General features: G+C 46.9%; 1 long non-coding RNA gene across 2 annotated transcripts in view; it reads left to right on the forward strand.

Annotated features, from left to right (window-relative positions):
- The first annotated feature begins 1,600 nt into the window (after positions 1 to 1,600).
- LOC118173141 overlaps positions 1,601 to 17,445 on the forward strand; it is a 29,939-nt gene continuing 14,094 nt past the window's right edge. For both annotated transcript variants that reach the window (XR_004754035.1, XR_004754036.1), the window contains exons 1-5: positions 1,601 to 1,752; positions 3,239 to 3,400; positions 12,046 to 12,283; positions 16,574 to 16,701; positions 16,806 to 16,927. This is a non-coding gene — a long non-coding RNA (uncharacterized LOC118173141). The remainder of the gene's footprint in view (positions 1,753 to 3,238; positions 3,401 to 12,045; positions 12,284 to 16,573; positions 16,702 to 16,805; positions 16,928 to 17,445) is intronic.

Here is a 17,445-nt window from a genome sequence, read left to right on the forward strand (position 1 = left end):
ATTCACCCAAAGGGCAGAGCTGCTACTGAAATGCATAAAACACAGAAGGGCAGGATCTCCCATTACCATGCACCTAGGAAGGGGGGTGAACCATTCAATAGCGTAGCCTGAAGTTTTCTATCTGAAATGTCCCAAACACTGACTCGACTCCCTGTCTGTTCCCTTTATACTCCTTTATTTTCCTTCCCCTTCCTTCCAACAGCTTGGGTGGTATTTTTAGGCTCCAGCCTAAAAAGATGTAATGATGGTCCTGAAAAGGGAATTGGCTTCTATACAAACCCTAGAGCGGAGCTGGACCAGCTGCACATCCGTTCCTTGGCACACAACCCGGGCACGTCAGTGGAATGTAGGTGCAGGGAGAGGGGAGGTGTCGGGAGCAGGGCTCCCCTGGAGGACCAGTGCATGTGTGGGACCTCCCTGCAGCCCCGTGGTGGAGAAAGAAGGGCATCGGGATTAAAAGATATTGACAGAGAATATATTGTGCCACCCTCCTGCCTTGCGCTTGGATTATCTGCCTCTCACAGGAGAAGCTGGTGATGTGGAGCTCCTGCACGCACTCATTTCATGCTCTGCGTAGCAGCTCCTGAGTGCAGGGGGACAGGGAGGGAGGGACACCAAGCCACAAGCCATGAGCCTTGCTCCCGTAGCTCCAGGGGATGCTCAAGGAGCTAGAGTTTACAAGTAACAGCGAGTGGCCCTTGTTGCGGCACTGGTATCAGTTCTGTTATCACCTCTAGTATCAGTTCTGGTTTTGGTATGGTTTCCAGTACACTAACAATAGCTGGTAGGAAATGGCTCCCCACAAGACAGTCAGCAAAGCAGAATATCAGAATTCAGATGTGGCTTGATCAAATTCAAAGCATTACGAGATATGGAACAGATTACAGGCTGGATCATACAAGCCACAAACCACATTAAAAGTATAGGAACTACAATAGGTATTCTGCTCTCACACTTAAACACAATCCTGGATGAAAGGATTTCCCCTGCCTCCAGCCCTTCTCCCCCGAAAAAAAAAAAAAGGATTTATGTCTCCAGAAAATGCAATCCGGTTACATGAAGCACCTTGGGTACCATGAGCATCTTTGCATAACAATGTCATGTCAAACAAATTCCTGCCTGCTCCTTGTCTGCTGCCTGATGTATTGTGCCCCCAAACAGTTTTGACTGCCTGCTGCCTCGAAACACCTGATGGCTATGGAATCAGCAATCGCAGAAGCAGCTGTGAAATGAGAAGTAAAATGGGGTGGGAGAAGGTGGGGAGAAACCAACCGACAGGGTGCTGATGCTGGGAGGCTGGAGGGGAGAGAAAGGCCATCTGGGAATGGGTTTTGTCCTCCTGTGCCCAGCTGAGGAATGATGTCTCAAGTGCCATACTGATGAGCATGGAAGGGCTTTCGGATTATTAATGATTGTTAATCAGTTCGGTTGCAATACTGGTCAGCACTTTCTGAGAGAGGGAGGATTTGCTCTCCTCTAAAGACTAGAGTCCTCCCTCAGCTGCAGTCCCACTGTTAGCTGTTGATGTGCGTGGAGGGGTGGGAGGAGGACAAAGAGGATATTACTGAACGCCAGATGCTCAGGCACCACGATGGCTCTGGCAGCACCCGCGTCCTCCTGGGTGCTACGCTGGGTCCCTGGTAGATGGAGAATCAGGGGTTCCCGGCATCTCCAGTGCAGATGTAATTAAAGCCTTGCCTGCCTGCCACAGAGCATATGGGACAAGTTAGCAGAGTAATTAAATTTTGCAAAGTGAGTCTTTGCTGGGAAGCTGGAGGGTGGGTTGGTGGGAGGCAGGGGGAGCAGCGGCACTGCCCCTCACCTCCCCGGGTCCTCGCTCCAAATGGCTCCTCGCACCACAAGCTGAGAAAATAATTAGGCAGTGGCTCATTTGCATTGTTTATTGAGTTTGTACATATGCAAAGATACTGAGGAAGCTGGTCAGACTGTACAGATGCTATAGGTGCGAAAGGAGCTCGTTTGTAAGCGTGTGGGGAAATGATGAGAAGGGCTCCTGAGCAGAAAGGCGGATGTGGGGGACTGGAGAGTAGGAGGGGCAGAGAGGGAGAGAAGGGAGTGGGAAGAACAGAAAAGTTCTATTCCTCCAGACATGGGTGAAATAGGTGTAGTGCACGGTAAAATTGCCAATTAGTGGAGTTGCAGGAGGATGGAAACTGCTCGCGAATTGCAGTCAGTGAGTGTCAGTGGTGAAGCGAAGCAGGGAGGGGGCTGAGGCAGGCTGGAAGGGCTGGCGCACAGATTTCATGGTGGGATGTATCCTTGCTTAGCCAGTTGAAACTTTCTGAGACAAAATCTCTGGACGTTAACCTTCCATTTTGTCATAGTCTGTTAGTCTTAGAGTGCAAAAACGGACTGATTTTTTAGAATAATATAAAGGGTTAAATAATTCAGTTTGAACAGTGTTTCTTTCAGGGTTGAATGAGTTATTTCCAGCTGCCCCAGGCTGAATGTTGTTTTATTTTTCTTCCTCCCCCCCAAAGCTGAGATTTTCCTCAAGTCCCAACTTGTGTCATTCTCTTTTCCTTTTCCGCATCCCTTGGTCCACCTATCGAATCTCGTATTCACCCAGCATTGTTTTGTCGCTCTCACAAAAGGGTCCATTCTCATAAACACGCAGCCTCACGCAGCGACGATTGTCACGGTTATTAATACGTGTAATGGCTTTCTGTCTTCCTGAGGACACATCTCCAATGACCTACTCTTTCCCTTCTGTTCAAGTTGCTCGCGGAGCAAATTGCAGGTCGGGAAGGATGGAAAATAGTGACTGACCACTGACCTCTCTGACATGGACACTGGCTCCGAAGCTTTCCCCTGGGGCCGTGGCGAGGGAAGGGGGTTTTCACCAGCAGCTTCCGTGCTGGTGGGCCGCAGCGTTCCCTATTCATGGCAAGCACGTGGCAGCTTTCGAATAGCGCAGGCAGCTGTGTTTGAAGAAGTGCTCCCTAATTACCCTCCCGCTTGATGAGCGTGACAGCCCATTGTGCTGGCCCCAGCTGTAAGGCTGCCGCTCTCCCCATGTCCCCTGCAAGCCAAACCGGGCACTGGGACGCGCTCCTCCAGCAGCCCCTTCCACCCTGCAGGGCACTGCCCCACGTGTGTGCTGATGGATGCATGGGCAGGAACGTGCCCCTCTAAAAAGGGCCTGAATCTTAGTGCTGGGGGTGTCACTGATCAATATTTTTGCCTTTTTTTTTTTTTTTTTTTTTTTTTTTTTCAGGTATAATTGTCTAGATTGGGAGGGGTGAGCACCGATGTTTGCACGGAGGTTTTTTTGGATGAGGAAACCTGGAGTTTTCACGCCTTGCTTGTGCGAAGTTGAATTTCATTGTTTCCCAAGGAGTCTTCCTGGAGTCCTGCAGAACCTGAGTGCGGCATTGCTGTGAGTGTTCTGGGGTGTGGAACGCAGCTGGGCCGTGCAAGGGAAGGGAGAGGGGGCTGGACCGGGGCTATGCATCTGGAAAGTCCTCTTGAAGTGTAAACTGTTCTGAACGGCTGAGGTGTGGAAAAAATACATCCCAGACAGCAATGTTTACTTGGTGGCTTGGAAAAAATCCTGTACTCCTGTACCATGTTGTCCACAAGAGCCAGAATCACCACAGCTAGTCCAGAACAATAAATCCACAACAGACAGGTGAACCCCTTCTTTTACCTTCTTCTGAGAATGCTGATGAGGGAGAATCAGGGCTATAAGGGAGTGAGTGATGCCAAAAAATGGAGTCACAGCAATCGTTTATTAAAGATACTCAGCCTGGCTTTATATTTACTTAGCATCTCTCTCAGCATCTGTGCCACTCCTTTTCTGGAGATCCCTCATCTCAGGTGGACAGGTAGCCATGACTGACAGAGTGAATTTCCTCACAGGTACCCCCAATTCTCCCCCTGACAAAACATTTTTTTCATTTAGGAGCACTGAAGAAGCATTAGCAGTTTTTTTTTTTTTTTTTGTTTTTTTTTTTTTTTTGTGTGTGTGTGTGTGTGGTGGAAACTTTTGGAGGTTTCAGTGTTCTTCTCCCTTCATTTCTAATTAGAAGTTATAGACTGGAGACTCCCCATAAGTCATTAAAACTCCTACAGTTTGCATCGATTCTTCCAAAAAAATGGTGTTTCCCAAAGGGTTTGCTCATCTTTTGGAAATGTTTCCCTTGGTAGTCTCTCTTGCCTCTCCTGGCAGCTGCTCCATTATCTAATTGCTCATCAAGAGCAAAGCCTCTCCTGCACCTCCTCTCAGCTGGCTGGGTTGTGGTTTAAGGTTATTGGTTCTGTAAGTGTGCAGCGGTGGTGGATGCTTTGGAGATCTGAGGGGAAGCAGGGATCCAGATCTTGGTTATTTCTCCAAACCTCCTGGAAACCTCCTGGCCTTCAGAGACTCTCTGGGTTGGTGTTCATGGTTTGCCTTGGCCATCTGGGGTACAAATGGGACCAAAGCCCACAAAAAACATGGATTTTCCATGTCTACAGTGAGGGCATGGTGGGTTTCTACCAGTTTGTGTGCCACACCCAGACAAGCTCTGCCACATGTTGGGAAATCCAAGCGTGTTTTTGGGACTGGTTTTTCAAGGGTGCAGAGAGAAGCAGGGACTCACAGAGGCTGGAAAGTTGTTCTTGCTGCCCTCCATTAGCACTAGTGTGTAGCTGGGAATGAAGTAAGGGCTGTCAGAGGGCTGCTGGCTGTGGCCTGGCACTCGGTGAGGGAATGGCACTGTTCCCTGTCCTCCCTGTGCCCAGCTCTGTCCCAGTTAAGGGTCTCAGCAGCACTTCGTGTATGACATGTCCATGCCTCTAAAGACATGGCTGAGATGGTGCTGCTTGAGATGCCCACGTCCACAGAGCTCCCAATTTCCCCTTTGCTCGCCATGGATGGCAGAAACTTTATTTGCAATTTGCTGTGCAACATCCCAGCCAGGCAAGTGCAGCAGCGAGAGAGGGAGAGTGGAGAAGAAATATGTAACTAGGTCAGTTTGCTCCCCATTACAGCTTCATCCTTTACCCGGGGAGGAGTTGTGGTCTTTGCCCGCCTCTTGCTGTTCCCATTCAGTCACTTGATGGGGTTTCTAGCTACTTTGAGCCTACAACCTTCAGATCAAGATATTTTTTTTTAAACTTGGCTTCCACGTTCGACTCTGCTTCTTTCAACCTGTGTTCAGAGGCTCGCAGTGGAAGGAACCTTTTGCTGTATTTAATTGTAAAAGTTCCTTCCCTATAAAAGTCTTGGCAAACTGGGCTGGCTCAGTGGTTAGTGCTTTGCTCTCCTCCTTGCAGGGGCAAAGTTCAGTTGCTTAGCGTCTGGCTGCCTGTTCCCTTGTCCAAGAAGGAGTTTTTAATCACAGTAGGACTAGATGGTTTGGCTTCTTCACAGCAGGGCTACAACGCCAATTGCCATTAGGTCTCTTGTTCAGATATGGTCTGGATTGTTAGTGAGGTTTTAACTGTTCCGTGGGCAGAGTGTGACGAGATGTTGGGCTCAGCCTGTGTGCCAGGGGCTGCGTGTACCCCGCAATGAGCACCGCCTGAATTCCTGTTCCCCTTTCTGCACCCCTTTCCCCTGATTTTGGTAATCACCAGGCGCCAACGTCTGCATGGGGAGGTTGAGATCCAGCCCACGCTGATGTCCTTGGAGGCAGAGGGATGCAGCCAGGGGATGGTGTGCATCCAGAGCTACAGACCATCCCCAGCACCATTCTGCCTCATCAGACTAAAGCTGGAGAGAGGTGCCCAGTGCAGCTGCCTTGGCTTTGGAAACACTGCTGGTTTGGTGTCACTAATACCAGAATGAAAGCAGATAGAGATGCCACGTATGGGCCACCAGTAAGCAAAATGTTAACTATAGGGATGCAATTATATATGCATTACTTACTCCAGGCTAGATCCTGCCTGCTGGCAAGCAGCACCAGCACCACACCGTCCTCCCTGCAGGTCGGAGGGCTGCAGGCAGGGACCACATGCAGGAGCATCCTCGGGCCAGGCGGTGTGTGTGCCCATGCCTATGCAGGGAAGCTTTTTCTTTTGCTGGGACTGGATCTGAAAGAAAAATGCAGCGAGGGGTGGGGTAAGGCACCAGGGATCATCTGGAAGAGGGGCTCTGCTCAGCAAGTATTAGCAAGCATTTTAGAAACAAAACTGATTTTTTTTTTTTTTTTTTGTTCTTAATGAATCTTGTACTATTCAGGTTCAGACAGTATTTACAAACCATGGGGAGAAAAAGATTTAAAAACAACAACAACAGAAGAGCATTAGAGGGAAATAATCTCATCAGCCCCAACTCTCCAGCAGCGCTAGAGACAGGAAAATGATGCCTTTTTATTAGCCTTATTGTCTTTAATTAAAGCATTCAGCAGAACCCTCTGATAATGGACTGCAAGTGAGGTCGGCAGCATTTGTAATAACACAATACAGGGTTCAATTAAGTTGTACTTTTGTAGCTTTTCATCTCCAGTTTAAACAAGCTAGTGATATATGCAGAATGATTACCTTTCCAAGCTGGGTGAGAAGGGAGGAGGCACAGGGCCTTGGGAAGACAAACCACTTGTTGCTCTATAACCGATGCTCTAAAAATACTCTGTTTCCCCACAAGGTTTTCGTGCATTCAGCCTGCTTGTAGGGTACCCCCTCATTGCCACCCAGCCAGGCTGGCTGCAATTTGGCTGCTACACTGCAGCCATTAGGTATAGTTTTCTATATCACAATCACGTTTTTTTTCTGTGACTGTGGGTATCCACAGCAGGTTTCCTAGACCTGAACCTTTAAAAAATGTGTTTTTGATGGTTGCAGTACCTAAAGAACTCCAAACAAACAGGGGGATCAGAGGCAGCAGCAGAAAAGATCAGAGGTCCAGGTATAACCATTTAAGCTGAAAGACTGTGGATGATTGACAAGCAGTTGATATTTGCTGCTCCTTCTTTTCCCTGCTCTTTTGAATTATTGGTCATAAAACACCCTGCAGTCGCACTCTTGCTGTGTCAGAGAGAGACAGAGAAGCCAAGAAAAAACCCACATGGCTAACACTTAACTTTATCTTCACCATTAAGCAATGCTAAATTAGAATGAAATCGCTCTGGTAATACAGGTGACAGCTATATGAAGACCAAATGAATTCCCTATGATCAGTGCCGTTAAAAGGAGCACACTGGCAGAATTCATGATGACGGGACACTTACTGTGTGTATAACTCATGCGTGCACACAGGAAACTCATGGTAAATCTGGCTGGCGTTTTATGTCAGGCTTTAAAAAAAAAGGAGGGGGGGGCTTTTAAAGCTTCTGTTCGGATTCTCATCTCTCCAGCCCTGATGTAAATCTGCGGTAACGTAATTGCGCTGCTAAGCTGCCACAGGGGAAGAGGACGAGAGGGGAATGGAAAGCAGGAGCTTTCCTGAGGCTCCTGGGCAGAGAGGCTAGGTGCTCCCATGGGAGCCACCGGCTCTCGCCTTGGGGTTGCTGCCACCTGGAGATGCTCCTTCAGCCCCTGAGCAGTGGTGGCCATGCTCCACCAAGAGCAGTGCCGGCTTGCAGCAGCAGCTAGCTCCGTGCACACACCCCAAATGCTGTAACCTTGCCGTGAAGTACCTGCAGCACTGCTTCTGTGACACTTACTGCTGCTATTGATTGCTGAAGCCTTGTATAAAAAAGCAGGTTGAGCTGTGCTTCATACTGGGCTTGGCTGTCCCCGCAGTGATACCAGGGCTGCGTTGCTTTTTGCTGTCACAGTGGTACACAGGTGGTTAGCTGAGCAGTTTCTACTCCTGTGTAGCTTCAGTGCATGGGCTTTCCTTGCAGGGCTGGTGTTAGTCTCCCCATGTTTATGGCAGAGGAAGGTGATCTGAGGGAGGTAAAGCCAAGGTCCCCTTCCCCGTGCTTGCTGTCGTGCTGCGGTACCCCATGCTGGCACGCTTTGTCACACAAAGCCTCTACCCTCCGTGTACAGGCAAAAATTACAGGGAGATAATTACCTTCTGCCTCCTCGCAGCCCAGTTTTACCCGAATACTGTTCATTTCAGTATTTTTACTGTCTCTCATGTAGCGCAGCTATGCGCTGTTAAACAGCTGTTCAGCTCCACCCTAGAAAAATAGCTTCAATAAAGTGCATTTCCCATACAGGTCATATATTGGTTAATTCATCCTTTTGGGAGAACTTCCAGACAGGAAATGTGGAGGCACAGGAAACTGTCCCGGCAGAGCACAACTTCTAAATTAAATCCAATCCCAGCTCCCACTACCTGCCATTGTTACTGACATGGAAAGAGAAAGCAAAGGGCTGAATTTCGCCTGGCTGCTGTGTCACTGCCATGGCTCCATCTCGCGGGGCAGCTGTCCCCTGCAGAGGATGGGTTGAGGTTTGAATGGTAACTTAAATTCTATGATTCAACAGCCCGTCGGTGTTTTTTTTTTTTTTTTTTTTTTTTTTATTTTATTTTTTTTATTCCTCTGGTAGGTTTTATATTTGGAGGAGGCACCAAAGGGACTGCCTCTACCGATTCCCCTCAGCTCACACCAAATATGCTTGGGCTTGTGGATGTAATTTTGTGTGGTCATGGCAGAAGCCACTTCTGCACAGACCTGGTTTGCCATGTGCTCCACATGGCTTTGCTATTATTGCCCCCTGACTGCTGCTGAGACAATTTCTTGCCTATTAAAATGCAGTTATGGCCTGGAAAGTGATAGTGTAAGAATGGCTTATCAGTGCTCTGTAGCTATTTGCTCTAATCATCCGTACCAAAGGCCCGGGAATGCTCCCAGAGAAGCCAATAAGACTTTTTCCATTGACTTCAAAGGCAGCAGAGAGCAATTTAGCTGCTGCCACCAGACAAAGCAGGTTAGGCTACAGCTGGTACTTCCACAGCTAACTTGGCTCTGAAATCCTGACAATCTAAATGTATTTCTGCTACATGGGATGTTTAAAAATAGACAAGACAAAGTAGCAGGGAAAACAGATTGCTGGGAATATTCCTTCCTTGGTAGGAGAAATGGACTAGCTGAACCCAGCAGGGCTTCTCCATCTCAAGTGTGTATGAGCCTATGATTTCTGTCAGCAAACTAAGCACTTCTGAGCCAGAGGCAGCACAGAAAGCCGCTAAAAGCAATTTAGAGGTGCTGGTATCATAATTTTTCAATCCAAGAGGAACTTCTGTTTTTGCATATATCGTAGGGCTCAGGAAGATTCCCCTGAATCCAGGGAGATGCGGTGCCTGCGTGGAGATGATCCCACAGGCACAACCCGTAAGTCATAATAATGCGGGTGTCTTGGTAGGGCTGTCCTCCCAGCTGCCTCCTGGGAGGGGGATATTGAGTGTGCAGTGTTGGAGAAGATCAAAGAGATGTCTACCGCTAATAAATCACCAATAATGGGCGACTTTGAGTGCCCACATATAAGGAGGCCAACGATGTTTAGTGAATCAATGTCTCAATACTTTAAATTATCCTCGGAACAGTTTCTTCGAAGGCATGCAAGACAAGTTTTTTTTCGATTTTGCCTTCAGTAGCATGGAGGATGTGGTTTGAGACAAATGGCTTCCTACGCACTAGTGATCATAGCAAAACCGTGTCTGTCACCCTCACGGACTGCATCAAAACTTGGTCAGGAACTCGATTCTTTGGGAAGGAGAAGTTAAAAGAAATAGAAGAGTAATAAATGAGAATTAAAGCCAACCCCCTCAGACTATATATAAAGACAGTTTACTCATCCCATGTATACTCCCAGAGGAAAGGCAGGCCTGTGTAAATGGCAGAGAGGAGAGACATTTAAGCTGAATAAATAATTTTCACTAAAAGTGGAACCAGCACAGGGCAGCCCCGCAGAAAGAGCAGAGCCCTGGCAGGGCTGGGGCAGAGGGAGGGCTCTCTGCTCTCCTTGCAGCATGGGACTGGGAGCAGAGAGTGCCCTGCCTGCAACTTGGAGATGGTCAGCAATTCCAGTGGGAACATCTGCCTGGCAAGTGCCAGATGCTCTCCCCGTGCATCCCGACACCCAGCACCCAGGCTGGGACCCACGGTGGGGAGGAAAGGCTCAGCTCCTCGCGATGCTCGGCTGGCAGGTTGAGCTGGGCTCAATACGAACCTGAGCGTTTCATTAGCCAGGTTTTCCATCCTGGAGGAGAAGCTACGGCTGCATTGACCTTAATGTGAAATTAAAGCCATTTAAGCAGGTAACAGCCAGACAGCTGGGTGCAACCATGCGATGGAGGCGTTTGTCTCTATTTACAGACAAGCTGTGTATGTGTTTCCATCTCGCTCAACTTTTGCTGCTTGTTTATTTAGCTAATAAGAGCCAGCAATCTGCCTCGCACAGCCGTGCAAACAGCAGAGCAGAGTGTGCCCGAAGAAGGGCTTTTGTTAAACACTTGCTGGCCTTATGGCACCGGCTGTGGCTCACCTGCTGCAGGAGGGAGCTGGAGGGAAGGCACTTTAACAAAGCTTTTGCTCAGGGGGGGCATGTCCTGTCTTTCTCCATCAGTCTGGTACAGGACCGATGTGTTCCCATCCCTGGGATGGGGCTGCATCATTGCTGACAGACTGAGCAGTGTGTCACCAGTTCCCTGCATCCCACATCCATTTGGACACTGATGGCAACTGTCTTTACTTCTGCTGCTGCACCCAGCAGTCCTTTCTGACTTTTTGAGTGTTAGTCTGACTGCATCCTGCTTTTACCAGCCAGCCTTAGGTGTCCCAGATGCTGCCTGGGAGTGAAACACAGCTGCTGCCTTTGTGAATTATCTGTCTTCTCCTTTCATGGCAAAGATGTTGATCGCCAGCAACAAGGGGCCTGTCCTGCCATGGCCTCGTGCTGCAGGCATGTGCTAAGCAAAGACTCAGTGGGTGTGTAAATGGCTGGCCTGGGTGTGTAATTTTCAGCACTCTCACAGTGACCCCCTTTTTATAGAAGAGGTCTTCCCAAGAAGCTTGTCAAGGCTTCTGCCTTCTCTTTCCCAGCCCCTTTGCTGTTGGAATCTGGATCATTTCTCCCCACGGTGCTCTGAGCACCTTCCTGTGGTGTGAGGGGCTTGGGTGTTAAACGAAAGAGGGCAGAGAAGGAACCTCCTTGGGAGCTCTGAAGTTACACTGGGATATCAACAGTGAACTTTGCCCATGGACCCTGACCTAGGGCCTGCTGTGGTGCCAGCAGAAGTCTTCTGGAAAATACCATCTATTGCCTTTAGATTGGGTACCAGTTTTCTAAGGAATGCATTAGGGACCCCATCCCCACCCTGCTAGCTGCTGTACCAACACAGAACAAGAAATGACATGCACCCACATGCACACATCACTTCTTGCCTCTATAAAAATTAAATCAGAGGCTTTGGGACCTTCAGTCCAGCTGTCTGCTCTGAATGCACAGGTCTTTTAGAGCACAAAGGAGCCAATGCTACCTAGTTCATCCTGTGCTTAGCTGCTAATTAGGAGTTTTTAGGACATACAATTTGAGGTGTTACCAATTAGCTCCATTGTGGACCAAGACCAGAGCTGTTATTTGCTTTGTCACAGCAATTGAAAGCCAAATAAACAAATAATAGTGTCTTTTTCCCCTGTGTTTTAGAACTGCTGTGAAACAAAATAATAATAATTTCATTGTCTACTTTTCAAAACTCTACATTTAAAGCAGATCATAAAAATACCCACATGGTTTATTTTGTGTAATTATTAAAAATCAGGCTTTGAATCCCAGAGGAAAGACTATATGTTACTTTAAAAAAAAAAAAAAAAAAACCAGCAAAACAAAACACACACACAAAACCAAACACACACACACACACACACAAATAAAGAAGGCAGATGAATGAGCAAAATATGCTAGAGTTTGTCTTTTTGTTGTTTATGATCGGGAGTTTTGAAGGGGGCTATGGGAGATAAGTGCTTGAAGCCCACATGACTTCAGAGGCCTTAGTACCTGTTGACTGTGGCTCTATCGAAAACCGAGTGTAAAAAAAAATAAAAAATTATTAGTTGAAGAGAAATAGAGGAAATTTGAAGCTTATTTATTTATTTATTTATTTATTTTTAACTTTTTTTTTTCAACTTTGGCTTTTGTTTTCAGTTTTCCCAGGGAGCCACCTACCATACACCTTGGGATAGCTTGCTCATGCTGTAAACTCTTCTGGCAGCCTGGGCCCTCAGAGGCTCTGCTCAGCAGGAGGAGAGAAGGACTGCAGGGGACAGGAGCTGCCGTTGTGGGCACAAGGTAAAGCAGAAAAAAGCAACACGAAGTGTCTCAAATGCTGGAGAGGACTGTTGCTGGAACTGAAGGTGTGGAATGACAGGCATAGATTTCACGGGTATGTCCTCCTCCTCCTTTTCTGTGAGCCTTTTTCCTTCACCTGGGTATTTCTAACATGAGATAAAAGGAAACAAATGAAAATACAAATGTCCAGGTGGCCTCCTGTCAGGCAGTGGTAAGCTCACAAAAGTGGGTGAGCTCTCGGCTTTCAACAGTTCTCTTCAAAGGTTACATCTAATTAGGAGAATCCTGATTTTGTCATCGATGATTTTAGCAAGTTGGTCTTCCAAGACATCAAAGAAGTCCAGCTGGGAACCCATATGGAAAATATATATATATATATTTATATATATGCTATAAACATGTTATCCCTAGAAAACTTGTACATAGTATGTGTGAGCTCACTCTGTACACCTACTCTTCGCCACAACCTGATTTTAGACATTGCATGACAGATAGGCCCACTGATACCTGTCAGTATTTCTATATGGAGCCTACTTGGAGTTCTCTGCGAGGTAGTTCATGCTCTCTTGGAGAAGGAAAACTTTTTTCCTGGTCTTTCCCTAGCTTTTTCTTTGCCCATAGCTCTTTCATCACTAATTTCCTCCATGGATGGAGGATCAAATTCACCCTTCTCTGGTTACTTGTAAAATGCAAGCCAGAACTTGCAGACTGTCTCCATGGGCTTCCTTTAAAGCCCTGGCAGAGGCAATATTGGCATATCCAAGATTCAGTGTTTTATTGGGCTGAGTTGTAACACAATTTAATTGCCAGCAGATATGTAGCACATATGGGGTGGTGGTGATGTAATTTATAAAGGTATTAGAACCCAGATTTGGGTAGGTACCCATATCTTCAGAAACACAGGCTGGGGGAAGTGGATAGATCTGTGTCTTCTCCCACTTCTGCTGTACGTGGACAAACAGGAGGCACAGTGGTGCACCTTGGCACTGGGAAATGCTTGTTCCTTAGCTGAGGTGAAGCTAAGGCTATAGGCATGTGCAATTTAGCTGATCCAGGGTTGTTAAAAGGATGGCAAATCTGTATTTTAATCCTGCCTCGAGGTTGTGCATGGGGAGAGGCATGTATGTGCTGGTAGCACTGCATGAATGTGCATCCAGGTCTCAGGCCAGGTGAATTCCAGGCATGTACTGATGTGCTCCGAGCTGAGATTGCCGACTTCTGGAGGTGGATGTCCCTAGCCCACGAGAGATGCTGTTACACTGCTGGCTGGGTGCTCTCCTTGATAAAACTGCCTCCCCTCACTTCCTACATTCATTCACTTGTCAAGAGCAGAGACTTGTTTCAACACTGTGGATTCTAAATTTTCTCTGATGTAATTATTGTTTGACACTGCAGCCCTTCCAAGAACCTTACATAAGGAAAGTGAGAGAATTAAATATGAGAGAAGTCTAAAAATAAAACTATTAAAAGGAGACAGAAGCTGTTTTGCGAGCAGCAGGAATGATGTGGTGCCTCTGGGAGAGGATATGCTGAGCCAAAGGAGATGTTCTGCTTTTAGGCAGTGCCTTTCATTACATTTCAGTGAAGTTCTGTGCTTTTCTGAAGTTCTTAGGTGCAGCGCTTTTAGAAATGAGCCTGTTCTTTCTCTTTGCTCTTGCAAAAAACCACGACTTTCATACCATTCCCCAAGCCAATCTCCCTTTACAGAATATGCAGCCAAATTTTCCCTTCCCTAATTAAGCTAGAATAGTTTTTGAAGAAGTTTTAGCCTCAGAGAACATCAAATTTAGCTCTTAGCCTGAAGCCAAGCTCTGGGCTAAAGAACACATGTCATTTTAGGAATTCATGCAGATGCACCTTGACATCTGGGATGTGATATGTCGCCTGCACACTTCCCCGCTGAGACGCCAAGCGGCAGTGGGCACTGCTGATGCTGCAGGTGGAGCACAAAGGGCTTTTGTCATTCATCCGAACACGTTTTTCCCAGCCATGTAAAGAACTGCAGGAGATTTCTTTGACACATGCAAGCCTCTTCTGTTGGTATTTGTTGATGTGATAACTTAATTGCCTCATTTCTCTTCTGGGTTGCTTCTGAGAGCAGCATAAAGCAGTGTTTCCTAAGTTGTGACCTGTAAAGAATGGACTTCTCTGGTGAACATTTGTTTCCTGTGGCTAGTTCCTCTCTAGTGTTAAAAGGCAGCCAAAAATATGCAACACACAGCTTTTTCCAGTGTGATTTTAGAATAACCTTAGCAGAATCTGGTTTACAGATTTCTGATGAAATTCAGGTATGGAGAGCAGGGCTTGAAGGGGCCTTCAGAGGTCATCTGCCTCAAGCCAGGATCAGCCAGGTTTCTAATTTCTTACAAGCCTCCAGTGCTGATCGTTCCAGCCCCAGAAGCTGTAAGTTCAGTGTCCGGCTCTGTCTGTTGTAAGGACCTCTCCTGCAGGCAGATTCAATACCCCTTGAAGCTAATTACCTGCGACTAGGTGTCTAGCCTAAGCTAAGCAGATGAACTTTGTTCCTTTGCTTCACTTCCAGAAATCAATGGATTTTACCCCTCTTTAAATGCCCTGGGTGGGATCAAGCCCTCTCTGAACATTTCTCTCTCTGCAGCAATTTAGAAATCGTCTGGCGGGCTGCATTAGGCAAGAATAGATGAGCATGCACTGAACGCCTCATTTACATCAGGTTCCTTTTTTTATTCATGGCTTCGGCACTCAACAGCTGAGGCATCAGTATCACAGCACTGGGATCCTCAGTGTGTTCTTGAGCTTTCTTTTCCACACAGTGATTATGACTCCTTTTCTCTGTGTTGTATGTGATGATGTTTGGAAGGGGCATGGAACAGTGACAGGGGGAAACGGGTCCAGGATGATGCCTTCCTCAAAACCTTGTCCAGGCTAAATAAAGGTAAAGCCTTGACAAACCACACACACATACTGTCCAGAATATCTCTGGGAATAACTGGATATGGGAAGGTAATGATTTTGAAATGCTAAAACATCATCAATTCACTCCAGCTTTCTCATTACAAGCCCATTCAGAACCAAAGCAGAAACGGTGATGTAAAGCTTGGGCATTCTGAGACCTCAAGATTATTTTTTTTGAGAAACTATCTGTTGTCCAAAAATTATTTGTAGAAAATACTGGGAGAATATTTTATACTAGCAATAGCTTGTGGAAAACTGTAAACAGCTGGGAGATCATTCCTGAACAGGAGAAATACATTATTTGCTCTGACTTACTACCTTAGCTCTGGTAGCTGCATTGCTTGCTTGCTTGCCTTTTTTTTTTTTTTTTTTTTGGAAAGAACTTAATCAACAAAGAAAACATATTTTCCCTCTGGGTTAAATAACCTCCTGTAATTGCACAGCTCCACTGGTTTTTTATCCAGTCTGTATGCCCACAGTGAGGGGTCTTTTTTTTTGTTTGCTTGTTTGTGTTTTTTTTTTGGTTGTTGTTACTGTTGCTGTTGTTGCTTTCTGGCTGAATACCAGTATCTGCAAGGTTTGTGGAAAACCTTTGCTCTTGAGCTACAGAGCCCCATAAGTTTTGTAGTTACACAGGGGCTGACTTGAGCCAACCAGCAGTGGGGCATCATGCCAGATTCTGCAGAAAATAAGCTTTCACCTGTTGGAATGCCATGTATACTTTCTAGTCATTCTGTAAAGAAAGCCATCTGAAGGCAAAGTGAGGCTGGCTTGATTTCCTGAACTCTCAGGAGGCAGGAAGAACAGGAAGGATGAATGATCTGTGCTTCTTTACTCTGAAAGCTGCCGAGGTGCCAGCCAGCTACCAGCTAAGTAGCCATGCTGTCCTGTGTTCAACTCTTCTTTTTGTTGGAGAGCTCCAGCTACTCTCCAAATGTGGCTGAAGATTACAGGTATGTGTGGGACATCAATACTGTTTTTAGAAATGCTGTTTTTTTAAAGTAACAAAGTCCAAATCGCTTCCTCATTAAGTGCTGCATGAACTCAGCACAGAAGCCCTGTCTGTATAAGCAGCAAGAAGTTTTCACCCCCCCAGGCAGCTGGCCAAGAAGGAGTCGAGCTGTCAGGTCTCACTTCATCTAAGATGACCCTGGTAGGCCTGCTCTGTCCAAACAGGGTCACATCGGAGTCGCTTAGTGCTCCTGGTGGTTGTAACCCACGCACCGAACTACTCTTGTAGCAGGGGATGGGCACAATAGGAGCTCAAGGGAGAACCCTGTCCTACTGTTCCTCTCTGCCAACCTGTTTCTAAAGTCAAGGTGCAGATAGTATTTTAGCCCCTGCATCCATAAAGAATAGAAGTTTTGTCCTGAAATCTCTTAGAGTGCCATTTTTGTTCTGCCTTCCTCATGACTTCAAGGCTCTGGATTTTTTCTCTCTCTTAACTTAGCTACCAATCAGCTGCTCTCCAGCTGCAGTAATAATGTGTAGGATGGCAGTTGCCTCCAGTGGCTGTTTAAATTAAACACAGATCTACTGAATAGACACCGAGTGCCAAGAGATCCCTTTCGGGAGAAGGTGAGAGGAGGAACTGCTTTCCAGTTAACATTGCCAATGTGTTTCTGAAGCTAAGGACAACACCTTTCTGACTCCAGGACATTATTAATGTCTTTCTCTTACAGAACATGTGTTCTGAAAACCTGTAGCTGTGTCACCTTCAAGCTGTCATTTCAGGGGGATATTGCAAGCAAGGTACAGCCAGCCCAGCTTACGATTTGCATGGGAGACATCTGAGACACTACAGGTAATTCAGCCGATGTTACGTCCTCCCTGGAAGCAAGGTTGGCCCAGCAAAGTGCCAGCCAGCACACTGCACACGTCTGCAGGTGACGCCAAGCAACCTCCTGGGTGGTGCACAGCCATGGAAGGCTCTAGGAAGCATTTGCTTGGGGCTGCATTTACAAATACAGCCAAGTTGTGTTAGTGACACCCCTGAATATGTGCAATTTGTGATGCAGATGTGAGCTTGAGCATGTTGGGTCCCTCTTGGTGCTGTCTGTGCCTTGCACTCAGAGCATCCCCTTGTGCTCAGGAAGAGCTGTGCTGTGTGTCTGGTTGTGGACAGGGCTGAGGTGTGCCTGTCTACATCCCACGTGCTGGTGTTTGGCCTGCATGTCACTGCTAAGCTTACCCTTATGGAGATCTCTTCCAGCCTTGGCACAGGCAGGGAGTGGATGTGCATTTCACAGCTAACCTAGGTATTGCCTTTCTTAAGTACCTGCATGTCCGCTGTCTCCTAACTGAGGGTTAGGGGCTCTGCTT

Source organism: Oxyura jamaicensis, chromosome 12 (genome assembly GCF_011077185.1).
Source record: "Oxyura jamaicensis isolate SHBP4307 breed ruddy duck chromosome 12, BPBGC_Ojam_1.0, whole genome shotgun sequence".
NCBI classification, from domain to species: domain Eukaryota; kingdom Metazoa; phylum Chordata; class Aves; order Anseriformes; family Anatidae; genus Oxyura; species Oxyura jamaicensis.